The following is a 13,616-nucleotide window of genomic DNA, read 5'->3' as shown; positions in this document are numbered from 1 at the left end:
GCCGCCAAAGTGGAGAATGGGAACTTAACCACTCAACTTCAGGCTCACCAATCCCTCTTTTCTAAATTTACTTTGCTCCCTCTATCCAAAGCCTGCATTTCCTGGAGCTATCTTGATTCAGCATTATCTATGCAACAAGAGTTTTCAGAAACTCAACAAAGCTAAGAAAACGTCTCCACAGTAAGAATCAAACAGAATGGGGACCAGTCTCAGTGGCTTAGTGGTTAAGTTCAGCGTACTCCACTTTGGCAGCCCAGGCCTGGTTCCCTGGGCATGAACCTACACTACTCATTGGTCACCATGCTGTGGTGGCAGCCCACATACAAAGTAGAGGAAGATTGGCAACAGATGTTAGCTCAGGGCAAATCTTCCTCAAGCCAAAAGAAAAAAGGAATCAAACAAGATAGCATAAGGTAGAGAGTAAGGTTTTGGCCAGATTTATGCTAGGTGTGTGGAACAGCCTTAGGAAGATTTAATCAGATTCAGTTCTAATTTACATGCTGTTCACTTTAAATCCCAATATGGATATAATGAGCTTGGAAGTATAAATAAAAATCATATGAAATCTCAGTGCTTCACGGGCTGCCAGTAATTCCACACGATTGCATTCTTTCAAAATAGTCACCATGGAGAAGTCAAAGCTTTTTGCAAGGACTGCTGAAATCATTTTGGATTTTTCTTTTCAAATTGTTATTATAGTCAGTTTTTTCCCTGCTTTTTCACTTTTCCTTTCCCATACACACAAGTTCTTCCTAGCCGATCCCTGACTTTGACCAAAAGTGGATTATCTAAAACAATCAATTACCTGTTCATCACTTATGGCTCTGAATATCTTTCTGATACTTCAAAAACAAATCTTTGTTCCCATTTCTCAACCATCCACAAAGAATGATGACCTGCCACCACTGATATATTTTAAATGTTTTGCAGGTTTTTAAGGACATTTCAAAGGAAGAGGTCCAAGGTATTTTAAGTAATATCAGCAGCACTGAAATAAGTGAATAATTTCTAACAGGGAATAATTTCTCTTAAGGGAGAAAATTAATTTTGGTACTTAATTTCAGCATTTGTTAACAGAGACATTAATATTTTGCTATACTTTATATGTATACACACTATGCGCACATGTGTGTATGATCTTAAAATCTCTTGAATATTTTTAAGTGGAAAGTTAAAATTGAAAGACAGTAGCAGAAGAAAAATCAGCATGTAAAATGCCACGAGAGAAAACAGCTGCTGGGAGAACATAAATGTAAAAGAGATCTGACAGCTTCCTTCATAATTTTACCCGGTAGATTAGTAGTAGTTAAGAATAAAACTATCATGAAAAAGCAATAAGATTTCAATATTTTTTAACACATCTAAAGGCTTTGGCTTTATAGTCAACCTGTCGGGAAACTAAAAACCTATAAGAAACTTTTGTTTCTCTAATAATCAACTTCAATATGGATTTTATTCCTTTGTTTTACTTGCTTTATTTTAACTAGTGGAATTTTAGGAATAAGGTTTAACTTTATCAATTTTAAATTTGTCTTACTGATATACTTGTAAAGACTTCATTTACATTTTATCTAGGTGTTTCATTTTGTTACATACCATCGAAAATTCAGTAATCATAAATGCACAACCCCCTACTCCTAAAGACTGCACACAGGCTCTCTTCAATAATTCAAAGAGCTTTCTATAACGATGAAGTCATACTGATGAACGCAATAGGAAAATTCTAGTACTATTTAACATCACTTAAATAATTCACTGTAGAAACTAGGCATAATAGAGCAAGAAAAACAAATTCTAAGTGCTCAAAATATTTTGCTTTTTCTTATGCCAAGGCATATTTCTCAAATCACAGTGACAGTTTTTCTTCTCTTTTGTTGGAGTACATGACAGCTATTCATATACTGGAGCAGGTGCAAAACATAAATGCTTTCCTAATAAAGTCAAGAATGTCAGCATTCTGTGTGCAGTGATGGGCAGACCTCCATCATTTTTGCATAAGATATCTCCTGGGAAGGCTATCATCAGACCTTATTACTACACTATCAACTTACTCTCATGTCAAATTGTTATTCTTCAAAGACAGCCAGCTGAGTTGCACTTTACTTTTTTTTACATTCCCTGATAGGTGATGAAAAAAAAAGTCAAACAGAGCATAAAGAACAAGGTCGTTCATAATTTCATTTAACGCCAAACAACTCCAAAATCCCTACTCCTTTAAATGTAGTATTGTGCATTTTTTAATTATGACATATCAGTAATGATTCAATCTGGCTATACAAAATAAGCAATTGAGACAAAAATTGAAAAAAAACCCAGTCAATAAATGATTTTTGTCAATACGGAACTATGGTAGATTCTAAAATGAACTAATTAGAGCCAGTAATTAAGAAATTAATTTTAAAAATTATATGGTAATTACAATAAAATAAATAAAATATGGCTAAATATTTTATTTTTCCTTTGATGTTTATTTATAGAAGTTCTTTTTTACATGATTATAAATCAAGAGCCATACTCAGATTGTGTAAAGAATGATTTTTTCTCAGTTTATTGGAGGTGATATAACATTCTACAGAAGATAACACAGTCTATACTGAATTACTATGTACTACGAAGGTAAATTGCAATTTGTTATGGTGAAAGGTGAGAAAAAGTGAAACTTCCTCAAAGACATCAATTAATGAGATTTTTGTTTGTAAAATGGCCACATGTAGAGAATGACACAAAATGAATATAATCTTATAAATAGTCAAACAAGTACTCCTTCTCATTATTCTTCCTAATTTTTCTACATATAGGCACTCCATCTTTACCTCGAATTATGAGAATAAAGCTCCAGTCTGTGGCAAGTTTAGTAAAACTTGAATTTCTGGGTCTCTATCTGTCTGTTCACTTTATCTTAGTGCCAGCGGCATATTTCCAACTAAAGAATGAGGCTGATTGGGTCATAGGGCATGTATAAGCCACAAGAAAGCTATTGAAAAACCTATCACCAAAAAATCCATAAAGGCAAACTGAGAGTCCTATAAGGCACACTCCTTCCACAGGGAGGTTCCGTATCCACCTTAAAGTGTATATAACAATGGAATATTATTCAGCCATGAGAAGGAAGGAAATCCTGCCATTTGTGACAACATGGATGAATCTGGAAGACATAATGCTAAGTGAAATAAGGCAGACAGAGAAATACACATATTGCCTTATCTCATTTATATGTGGAATCTAAAAAAAAAGAGCCAAACACAGAAACAGAAAGTAGAATGATGGTTATCATCTCTGGGGTGTGGGGGAAATGGGGAGATGCTGGTCAAAGGGTACAAGCCTTCAGTCATAAGATGAATAAATTCCGGGGATATAATGTACAGTATGGTGACTCTAGTTAATAACATTGTATTTTATATTTGACATTTGCTACGAGAGTAGTCGTAAACATTCTCATCACACACACAAAGGTAACTATGAGAGGTGATGGATGTATTAATTAATCCAATGTGGTAATCATTTCACAATGTATACATATGTCAAATCATCATATTGTACACTTTAAATATATACAATTTTATTTGTCAATGATACCTCAGAAAACCTGGGGGGCGGGGCAGAATAAAGTAAGGACAAACTCCAGGAAATGAGATGAAGTGGAAAGATACAACTTGAGACAGACAGGAGAGAGCCTCTGCTGACCAGATGACCTTTACTTCATGGGGGAAAAGACAGAGGAAGTTCTTGGATTTTGGAGAAACAAAAGAGATGACTTATTTCTGCATTGCTGTTTCAATTATTTGACCAAAGTCAAATTTTCTGCCTAGCATAAAAATCAATCTCTGATCCAGTGCAAGATATGTCTTGCTGGGGTTACAGCCACCTCAACTTAGACAAATTTGGTTTTTCCTAGCTAATTCCAGCCTCGTATCTTGGGGTGAAGACTTTTAAATATATGCAGAATTGTTTTAGTCATCCCCATTATGATAATGGATCATTTTCTCCCCAGATTTTGGTATCATATCCCCCCCCAAGTTCAACTAAAGCCATATTGGTTTTATATCAAAGTACCGCAAGTAGTGACAATATCAAATATAAGTTTATGCCTTCTTTTCCCAAATTTTGCCTAACAGGTAGAAGTTTAAAAAAATTGGTGAAACATACTTATTAATGAATATATCAGAACACTACTGAACTTTAGTGAAAAAACTATTTGGTATTGAAACTAGTCTGACATATTTTTGTTCTATTAAAAAATCCTCTAGTATTTTTCTTAAAATGTTAAGAGTCTTCACCTCTTTTATTTGAAAGTAACTACAGCACTAAAAATATATTATCATTGATCCACTCAAAATTTCATAAACACAGATTCTAATAATATCAATCATTACCTCAAATTTACTATTGTAGGGAAGATTTTGAATAGTGGACCATTTTTTTGGTAATAATAAACGTAGACAAAATTAGACAGAGTATTTATTTATTGTCTGGTAACACTGATAAGAAAATAGCAATGTCAGACATAATCAGAGGTTGTGGCTTCCAATCCTTATGCCATATATAAATTTATACATCAGGTGCTTGAACATTCTATCTTTATACCACTTTATGTTCAAACAGAAGAATATTAAGATTGTAAAACTAGCCAGGAAGGAGATTATTCAAAACTTTAAAAAAATTTTAAACTAACCATAAAGTCTTGTTTCAAGAGCTTTTTCAACCCTTGTGATCTCAAATTATTGCACAAGTAATAAGGTAAAAGTAATGAAATACTTTACAAAAATGTTCAACAGAATTTAAAATTTTAACTTAAGGGAATTTGGAAGTTCAATCATTCTCAAAGAGGCTGTAAGGATGATTAAAATCCTGAAGGAAGCCTGAAAGAAAAAGGACACAATCATTATTGGAAATGTAATACAAGGTTAACTCTCAGGTTTCATGTTTAGACTAGAAAGCTTAAGTTCAAGGCCATTACACCAATTTTTATGGAAATGTAATGTTTTCCAACTCATGGTTCATCCCTTGAAAAGCTGTACATGGGTAATAATGATTATTAACTCCAATTAGTCACACACACTGGGATAAATTGGGAATGAAAAGCTTCTTCAATTACCCAAACTAACGTAAATGATTTATTTCCTTCTGCTGACATGAAAGGAAAAGAGTTGAATGTTCACGAAGGATAGCATTTACCCACCCTGCACTAAGGTCAGAGAGCTCACTCAGCATAAATATTCCCAGAAAAGGTTCAACTTGGCAGAAAAGAAACCGTCTACTCCAAAAGGTCACCATGTCAGCTTGACTTTTCATCTGCTCTGAGAAAACTCCTGTCAAAGCCCATTACTGTAAGGCAGCAGCTGTTCTGTAGAATGATGGCCTCCAAAGGAGAATAGTCTCTCATAGGCCCCAATGCAGCTCCTCCGATTCACAGACTATTTCTTGTTTCCTCAGACTCCATTCTTAGTCACAACCCCATGGCTTTGCTTTCCTATCTCAGATGCCTATTCCCAAATGTTTCTCTACATTTTACATAAGCCCAGCTGAAAATCATACCCTCTAAGTCAAGTGGAACCCAAGCTCCTTCTAACGGCCTATAAATTCCTACATAATCTGACCCTGCCAATGTCTCCAGTTTATCCCCTTGCTCACTCCAACCTCAATGAACTTCAGTTTCTCCAACACCCCAAGCTCTGTCTTGCTTCGGAGCCTCCACCTAGTGTGTTCCTCCCCCTCACTCTACACCTGGCTGGTTCCTTATCATATTCTGGTCTTTGCTTAAACCCTAACCCTCAAGGAAGGCTTTGCTATTTATCTCAAGTAGGTTCACCTTTATTTCCTCCAATTTCAGTCTCTTCTTTTCTTCCCAGCAGTGTCACAATTTTTAATTATTTTCCTTTGCTTCTCACTTTTTTTGTATCCACACTGGGATCATCGCCTGTCTTTTTTTTCTTTTCCCCCCCAGCTTTATTGAGATATAATTGACATATAACATTGTGTAAGTTTAATTGCACACACTGTGTACAATGTTTTGATCTGATGCACTTATATACTGCGAAATGATTCCCACCATAGCGTTAGCTAACACCTCCAGTACCTCACATAATTACCATTTCTTTCTGCTGGTAAGAACATTTCAGATCTACTCTCTTAGCAATTCTCCAGTATATAATACAGTATTATTAGCTATAATCACCATGCTGTACATTAGATCCTCAGAACTTATTCATCTGTTAACTCGAAGTTTGTACCTTTTGACAAACATTTCCCATTTTCCCCTGATATTGTCTGTCTTGTTCACATTGTATCCACAAAGCAAAAAAGCAATAAATGTTTATTCAACTGAATCCATCCTACCCTGATCTATCTTTTTCTAACTCCATTCATTCTTATCAGAATCAGAGCAAAATGAACTCATCATTTACTCGATTTTATCATTATTATTCAAGTCAACATATATACCTACCATATGCCAGGAACTGTGAAGTGCTGCCATAGCAGCTATCATTTACTGAGTGTTTACTATGTGCTAGGCACTGTTATAAGTACTTCACATATGTTATTTCTTTGTATCACCACAACTATATAAAAAAGCAACTATTTTTATCTCTACTTTAAAGATGAGGAAACTGAGACATAGAGAGGTTAATAATGCACCCAAGATGTCACAAACAGTAAGTGGCAGAGCTGAGATTCTGCACCCTATTAAATAAAACACAATTTCTACCTTAAGATAAGTACCAGGAGAGAGGGTAAAGGAAAGTGAGCTGGAAATTCAAAGGGAAGAGATAACATTTGCTTACAAGAGACTGAGACAATTTATTTGAGGGTGGCTTTTAAGATGAGATCTGAAAGGAGGAAGGGGCGGAGCAAAATGGCAGGGTGAGCTGACCTGGGATTCTCTCCCCTCCAAAATACAAGAAAAGATTGGAAGAACTGAATTTCAGAGAATAAACATAATGCCAGCTCGTTAGAGACCTACAACACCAAGAAGGCAGAGATCATAAACCCTACTTACAGCCTCGGAGGCACTGGAACGGTAGGAGAGAACATTGCTCCCTCCCCTAGAGTCTGTGATCACTGCGGTGTGGGTCGGGAAGGAGCGGGGGAGGGGCTGAGCGCCCGGGGGGATCATCCAGGACTCCTGCTGCTGATTCAGTGGAGACCCGCTGACGCGGGGAAAGCTTCCATCTGCGGGGACCCCATAAACCAAGGGCCTTGGGAGACCAGAGAACAGAACTGATCTGAACCCAGACCGGGGCACGTGAGTAACAGCCCCTCCCCCCCAGCAAAGCCAGTGGGTGCAGCCATCTTGCCCCAAGGCGGAGAGCTCATAACACGCCACTCTCGACCCCCATCTAGTGGCAACACACTGTAACTGCAACCGAATTCTACCACCATGTGAAAAAACCACTCCTCTACCATCCAGCAATTTATAAAAGCCCCAGACCAGAAGGAAAACAATAAAAACATAGAATTAAGTCCTGAGGACTTGGAATTAGGTCAACTAAGTGATAATGAGTTCAGAGCAGCTATAATCAAAAAATTCAATGAGGTAGAGAGAAAGATAGAGAAACAAGCCGAGTTCTGGAATTACTTCACAAAAGAGTTTGAAATCATAAAGAAGTATCAAACAGAATTACTTGAGATGAAAAACACAATGGACCAGATAAAACAGAATATGGATTCCCTGAATGCCCATGTAGACACCATAGAAGAGCAAATTAACATAATTGAAGATAGACAGGCTGAATGGATCCAGTCAGAGGAAGAAAGAGAACTAAGAATTTAAAAAAATGAGGAAAATCTCTGAGAGATAATGGATTCAATGAGGAGTAAGAACATAAGGATCATAGGAATTCCCGAGAATATGGAAAAGGAAAATGGAGCAGAAAGTGTGCTTAACGAAATTATTGAAGAGAACTTCCCAAATCTAGGGACCGACGGAGAAATGTGTGTAGAGGAGGGTTTTAGATCTCCTAGATTTGTCAATGTAAAAAGAGCTACCCCAAGGCACATAGTAGTAAAATTGGCAAAAAGGAAAGATAAAGAAAAAATACTCAGGGAAGTAAGAAAAAAAAAGAGAATAACCTATAAAGGAGCCCCTATCAGACTGTCAGCAGATTTCTCTACAGAAACCCTACAAGCTAGGAGAGAATGGAGTGACATATTCAAAGCTTTAAAGGATGAAAATCTTCAGCCAAGAATACTCTATCCAGCAAGAATTTCCTTCAGATATGAGGGAGAAATTAAATCTTTTCCAGACAAACAAAAGTTAAGGGAATTTGTAACCAAAAGCCCTCCATTACAAGAAATCCTCAAGAAGGCTCTCATACCTGAAAAAAGAAAAAAGGGAGAAAGGGGATACAATCCACAGACTAGGGAGACCGATGGATAGAACCAGAACAGGATAGCAATTATTCAATTATAGCATTAGGGTAAAGGTAAGGAAACTACCAAAGCAAGGACGATCTTATCACTCTAACTACAAATTAATAAGATGAGTTGGAATAAAAAATGAAAATAATTATTTAGGAGGGGAAGAGCAAAGGGTCTAAATCAGTATTGGTCAAGTAAGTAAGAGACCACCAGAGAATAGACTATATTATACACGAGATTCTAAATACAAACTTCAAGGTAGACACTAAAATAAAGTACAGAACAGAGTCACAAATCATAAATAAGGAAAAATCTAAGAAACCCAGCATAAGAAATTGCAGTATTAAATAGGTAGTTTAGAGCAAACAGGAAAAGAAACACAGGAAAACAAGATAATGAGCGACAGATTGACAGCATTAAGTCCACATGCATCAATAATCACTCTCAATGTAAACGGATTGAACTCTCCAATTAAAAGACACAGAGTGGCAAAATGGATTAAAGAACACGATCCAACAATTTGTTGCCTCCAGGAAACACACCTCAGCCCCAAGGACAAACACAGACTCAGGGTGAAGGGGTGGAGGACAATACTTCAAGCAAATAGCAAGGAAAAAATGGCAGGTGTTGCAATTCTTATATCAGACCAAGTGGATTTCAAAATAAGACAGGTAAAGAGAGACACAGAGGGACAATATATAATGATCAAAGGGACACTTCATCAAGAAGAAATAATGCTTATAAATATCTATGCACCCAACACAGGAGCACCAAGATTCATAAAGCAACTATTAACAGACCTAAAGGAAGATGTTAAAAACAACACAATAATAGTAGGGGACCTCAACACCCCACTCACATCAATGGACAGATCATCCAGACAGGAAATCAACAAGGAAATAGTGGAGCTGAATGAAAAACTAAAACAATTGGACTTAATAGACATATATAGATCACTCCACCCTGAAGGAGCTGAATACACATTCTTCTCAAGTGCACATGGAACATTCTCTAGGATAGACCATATGTTGGGAAACAAGGCAAGCCTCTACAAATTTAAAAAAATTGAAATAATAACAAGCATCTTCTCAGATCATAGTGCTATAAGGCTAGAAATTAATTACAAGAAAAAAGCTGAGAAAGGCACAAAGATGTGGAGACTAAACAACACACTACTGAACAAGCAATGGATCATTGAAGAAATTAAAGAAGAAATAAAAAAATACCTGGAAACAAATGAAAATGATAGCATGCCATACCAACTCACATGGGATACAGCAAAAGCTGTATTAAGAGCAAAATTCATCGCAATACAGGCACATCTTAACAAACAAGAGAAATCCCAAATAAGCAACCTTAAAGCACACCTAACTGAACTAGAGAAAAAAGAACAAATGAAGCCCAAAGTCAGCAGAAGGAGAGAAATAATAAAAATCAGAGCAGAAATAAATACTATTGAAACGAAAAAGGCAGTAGAAAGGATCAATGAGACAAAGAGCTGGTTTTTTGAGAAGATAAAATTGGCAAACCACTAGCCAGACTTACAAAGAAAAAAAGGGAGAAAGCTCAAATAAAATCAGAAATGAGTGAGGAGAAATAACAACAGCCTCTGCAGAAATACAACAGATTATAAGAGAATACTACAAAAAACTATATGCCAACAGGATAACCTAGAGGAAATGGATAAATTCTTGGACTCCTACAATCTCCCAAAGCTCACTCAAGAAGAGGCAGACAATTTGAACAGACCAATCACAAGGAAAGAGATTGAAACAGCAATCAAAAACATCCCAAAGAATAAAACCCCAGGACCAGATGGCTTTCCTGAGGAATTCTACCAAACTTTCAGAGAGGATTTAATACCTATCCTTTTCAAGCTATTCCAAAAAATCAGGGAAGATGGAACACTTCCTAACACATTCTATGAGGCCAACATCATGCTGATACCAAAACCTGACAACGACACCACGAAAAATGAGAACTACAGGCCAATATCACTGATGAACATAGATGCAAAAATTCTAAACAAAATTTTGGCAACCAGAATTCAGCAATTCATCTAAAGGATCATACATCATGATCAGGTGGGATTCATACCAGGGACACAGGGATGGTTCAACATCCGCAAATCAATCAACGTGATACACCACATCAACAAACTGAGGAATAAAAACCACATGATCATCTCAATAGATGCAGAGAAGGCATTTGACAAGATCCAACAGCCATTTATGATAAAAAAAAAAAAAACTCTGGACAAAATGGGCATAGAAGGAAACTACCTCAACATAATAAAGGCCATATATGACAAACCCATAGCCAACATCATACTCAATGGGCAAAAACTGAACACCATCCCCCTGAAAACAGGAAAGAGACAAGGATGCCCTCTATCACCACTCTTATTTAACATAGTACTGGAGGTCCTGGCCAGAGCAATCAGGCAAGAAAAAGGAATAAAAGGAATCCAAATAGGGAGGGAAGAAGTGAAACTCTTGCTGTTTGCAGACGACATGATCTTATATATAGAAAACCACAAAGAATCCATTGGAAAACTCTTAGAAGTAATCAACAACTACAGCAAAGTTGCAGGGTATAAAATCAATTTGCATAAATCAGTAGCATTTTTATAATCCAGTAATGAACCAACAGAAAAAGAACTCAAGAACACAATACCATTCACAATCGCAACAAGAAGAATAAAATACCTTGGGGTAAATTTAACTAAGGAAGTGAAGGACCTATATAATGAAGATTACAAGGGCTTTCCGAGAGAATTGGATGACGACATAAGGAGATGCAAAGACATTCCATGTACATGGATTGGAAGAATAAACATAGTTAAAATGTCCGTTCTACCTAAAGCAATCTACAGATTCAACGCCATCCCAATCAGAATCCCAATGACATTCTTTACAGAATTAGAACAAAGAATCTTAAAATTCATGTGGGGCAACAAAAGACCCCGAATTTCTAAAGCAATCCTGAGAAAAAAGAACAAAACGGGAGGCATCACAATCCCTGTCTTCAAAACATACTACAAAGCTACAGTAATCAAAACAGCATGGTACTGGTACAAAAACAGGTGCACACATCAATGGAACAGAATTGAAAGCCCAGAAATAAAACCACACATCTATGGACAGCTTATCTTTGACAAAGGAGCTGAGAGCATACAATGGAGAAAAGAAAGTCTTTTCAACAAATGGTGCTGGCAAAACTGGAAAGCCACATGTAAAAGAATGAAAATTGACCATTCTTTTTCACCATTCACCAAAATAAACTCAAAATGGATCAAAGACCTAAAGGTGAGACCTGAAACCATAAGGCAGTACACTCTTTGACATCAGTATTAAAAGGATCCTTTCGGACACCATGCCTTCTCAGAGAAGGGAAACAATAGAAAGAATAAACAAATGGGACTTCATCAGACTAAAGAGCTTCTTCAAGGCAAATGAAAACAGGATTGAAACAAAAAAACAACCCACTAACTGGGAAAAAATATTTGCAAGTCATATATCTGACAAAGGCTTAATATCCATAATATATAAAGAACTCTCACAACTCAACAACAAAACATCAAACAACCCAATCAAAAAATGGGCTGGAGACATGAACAGACATTTCTCCAAAGAAGATATACGGATGGCCAATAGGCACATGAAAAGATGCTCATCATCGCTGATCATCAGGGAAATGCAAATCAAAACTACACTAAGATATCACCTTACACCCGTTAGAATGACAAAAATATCTAAAACTAATAGTAACAAATGTTGGAGAGGTTGCGGAGAAAAAGGAACCCTCATACACTGCTGGTGGGAATGCAAACTGGTGCAGCCACTATGGAAAACAGTATGGAGATTCCTCAAAAAATTAAAAATAGAACTACCATATGATCCAGCCATCCCACTACTGGGTATTTATCCAAAGAGCTTAAAGTCAGCAATCCCAAAAGTCCTATGCACCCCAATGTTTATTGCAGCACTGTTTACAATAGCCAAGACGTGGAAGCAACCTAAGTGCCCATCAACAGATGAAAGGATAAAGAAGATGTGGTACATATATACAATGGAATACTACTCAGCTGCAAAACAGAACAAAATCATTCCATTTACAATAACATGGATGGACCTTGAGGGAATTATGTTAAGTGAAATAAGCCAGCAAGAGAAGGATAATCTGTGTATGACTCCACTCATATGAGGAATTTAAAATTATGGACTAAGAACAGTTTAGTGGATACCAGGGGAAAGGTGGGGTGGGGGGTGGGCACAAAGGGTGAAGTGGTGCACCTACAACATGACTGACAAACATTAATGTACAACTGAAATTTCACAAGATTGTAACCTATCATTAACTCAATAAAAAAAAAAAGAAAGAATATAAAAAAAAAAAGATGAGATCTGAAAAAAAGTTAGGGTCTTGAGAAACATATATCAAGAATTTGTGGAAGAGGCCCTTATCAGAAAGAAAATAGTGAGAACAAAGATACAGGGAAAAGATGCTAAGTGTGGACAGGAAGTAGTCACAGTAGAGTTATTGTGTTTGTCCTAAATCTTGAGTCCAAATAGTGAAAGTCCTTGTGTATATCACTGAGAATTTATCTGTGGCTGAAAAAGGAATGAAAACACAATCAAGGTTTTAAAATAGAAACTACTGTGGAGTTATTCTCTAAGTTATTAGTAACCTCCCTTGTTCATTATCTGTTTCTGGTGACTCAGCAACTAGATTTTAAGCTTTTTGATCGCAGGCATGATGTCTTGGACTTTCAGCAGAGAGGCTATGAAAGGTGACTGAAAATGTCAGTGAACAAGAAGAGGAAAAGTCAGAGGAGACTAGAGAGAGGTGAGGCACGACACATGGTAACGGCAATGGCACAGTGATGAAATACTGCCCTGCCCTCAAGGGGCTTATATTCTGACACAGATGAAATGATCGGTGTAAATTCTTATGATACAGTAAATATGTTAGAAGAAATATGAAGGCCTGCAGCTCTAAAATTCTGCAAAGCAAAATGACTTTAAAATGAATTATAATGGCATTTCCAAAAGTGTTTATGCACAATCTTGTTACGACTGACAACAGTACATTTCGATGACAATGAGTACTTATAAAATAAAAGCTTCTCTGCAACAGTTATTTACATAGAACGGTGAGTCTCATCTAAAACTTTATTAATGTAGTTGCCATGTACTCTCCGCAGTGAGTACAACTCAGCATTTCCCTTTTATGGTCCCTGCCTGTGGCTTTCTACA

The 13,616-nt window shown here is 36.7% G+C and overlaps 1 protein-coding gene across 2 annotated transcripts in view; it reads right to left on the bottom strand.

The window, feature by feature from the left end:
* Positions 1–13,616, bottom strand: part of PTTG1IP2 (PTTG1IP family member 2) — an 80,675-nt gene that overhangs the window by 25,175 nt on the left and 41,884 nt on the right. Inside the window, exon 7 of one of the 2 annotated variants that reach the window (XM_023639157.2) lies at positions 4,446–4,859. The exons of the other annotated variant lie outside the window; for it this stretch is intronic. The gene's annotated coding sequence lies outside the window, so the exon portion shown is untranslated. Of the gene's footprint in view, positions 1–4,445; positions 4,860–13,616 lie in introns of those variants that run through there. 2 annotated transcript variants of the gene reach the window in all.

This window comes from Equus caballus, chromosome 4, assembly GCF_041296265.1.
Source record: "Equus caballus isolate H_3958 breed thoroughbred chromosome 4, TB-T2T, whole genome shotgun sequence".
Taxonomy (NCBI): domain Eukaryota; kingdom Metazoa; phylum Chordata; class Mammalia; order Perissodactyla; family Equidae; genus Equus; species Equus caballus.
Note: the sequence above shows the minus strand (reverse complement) of the source record. Positions and strands in the feature narration are given on the sequence as shown.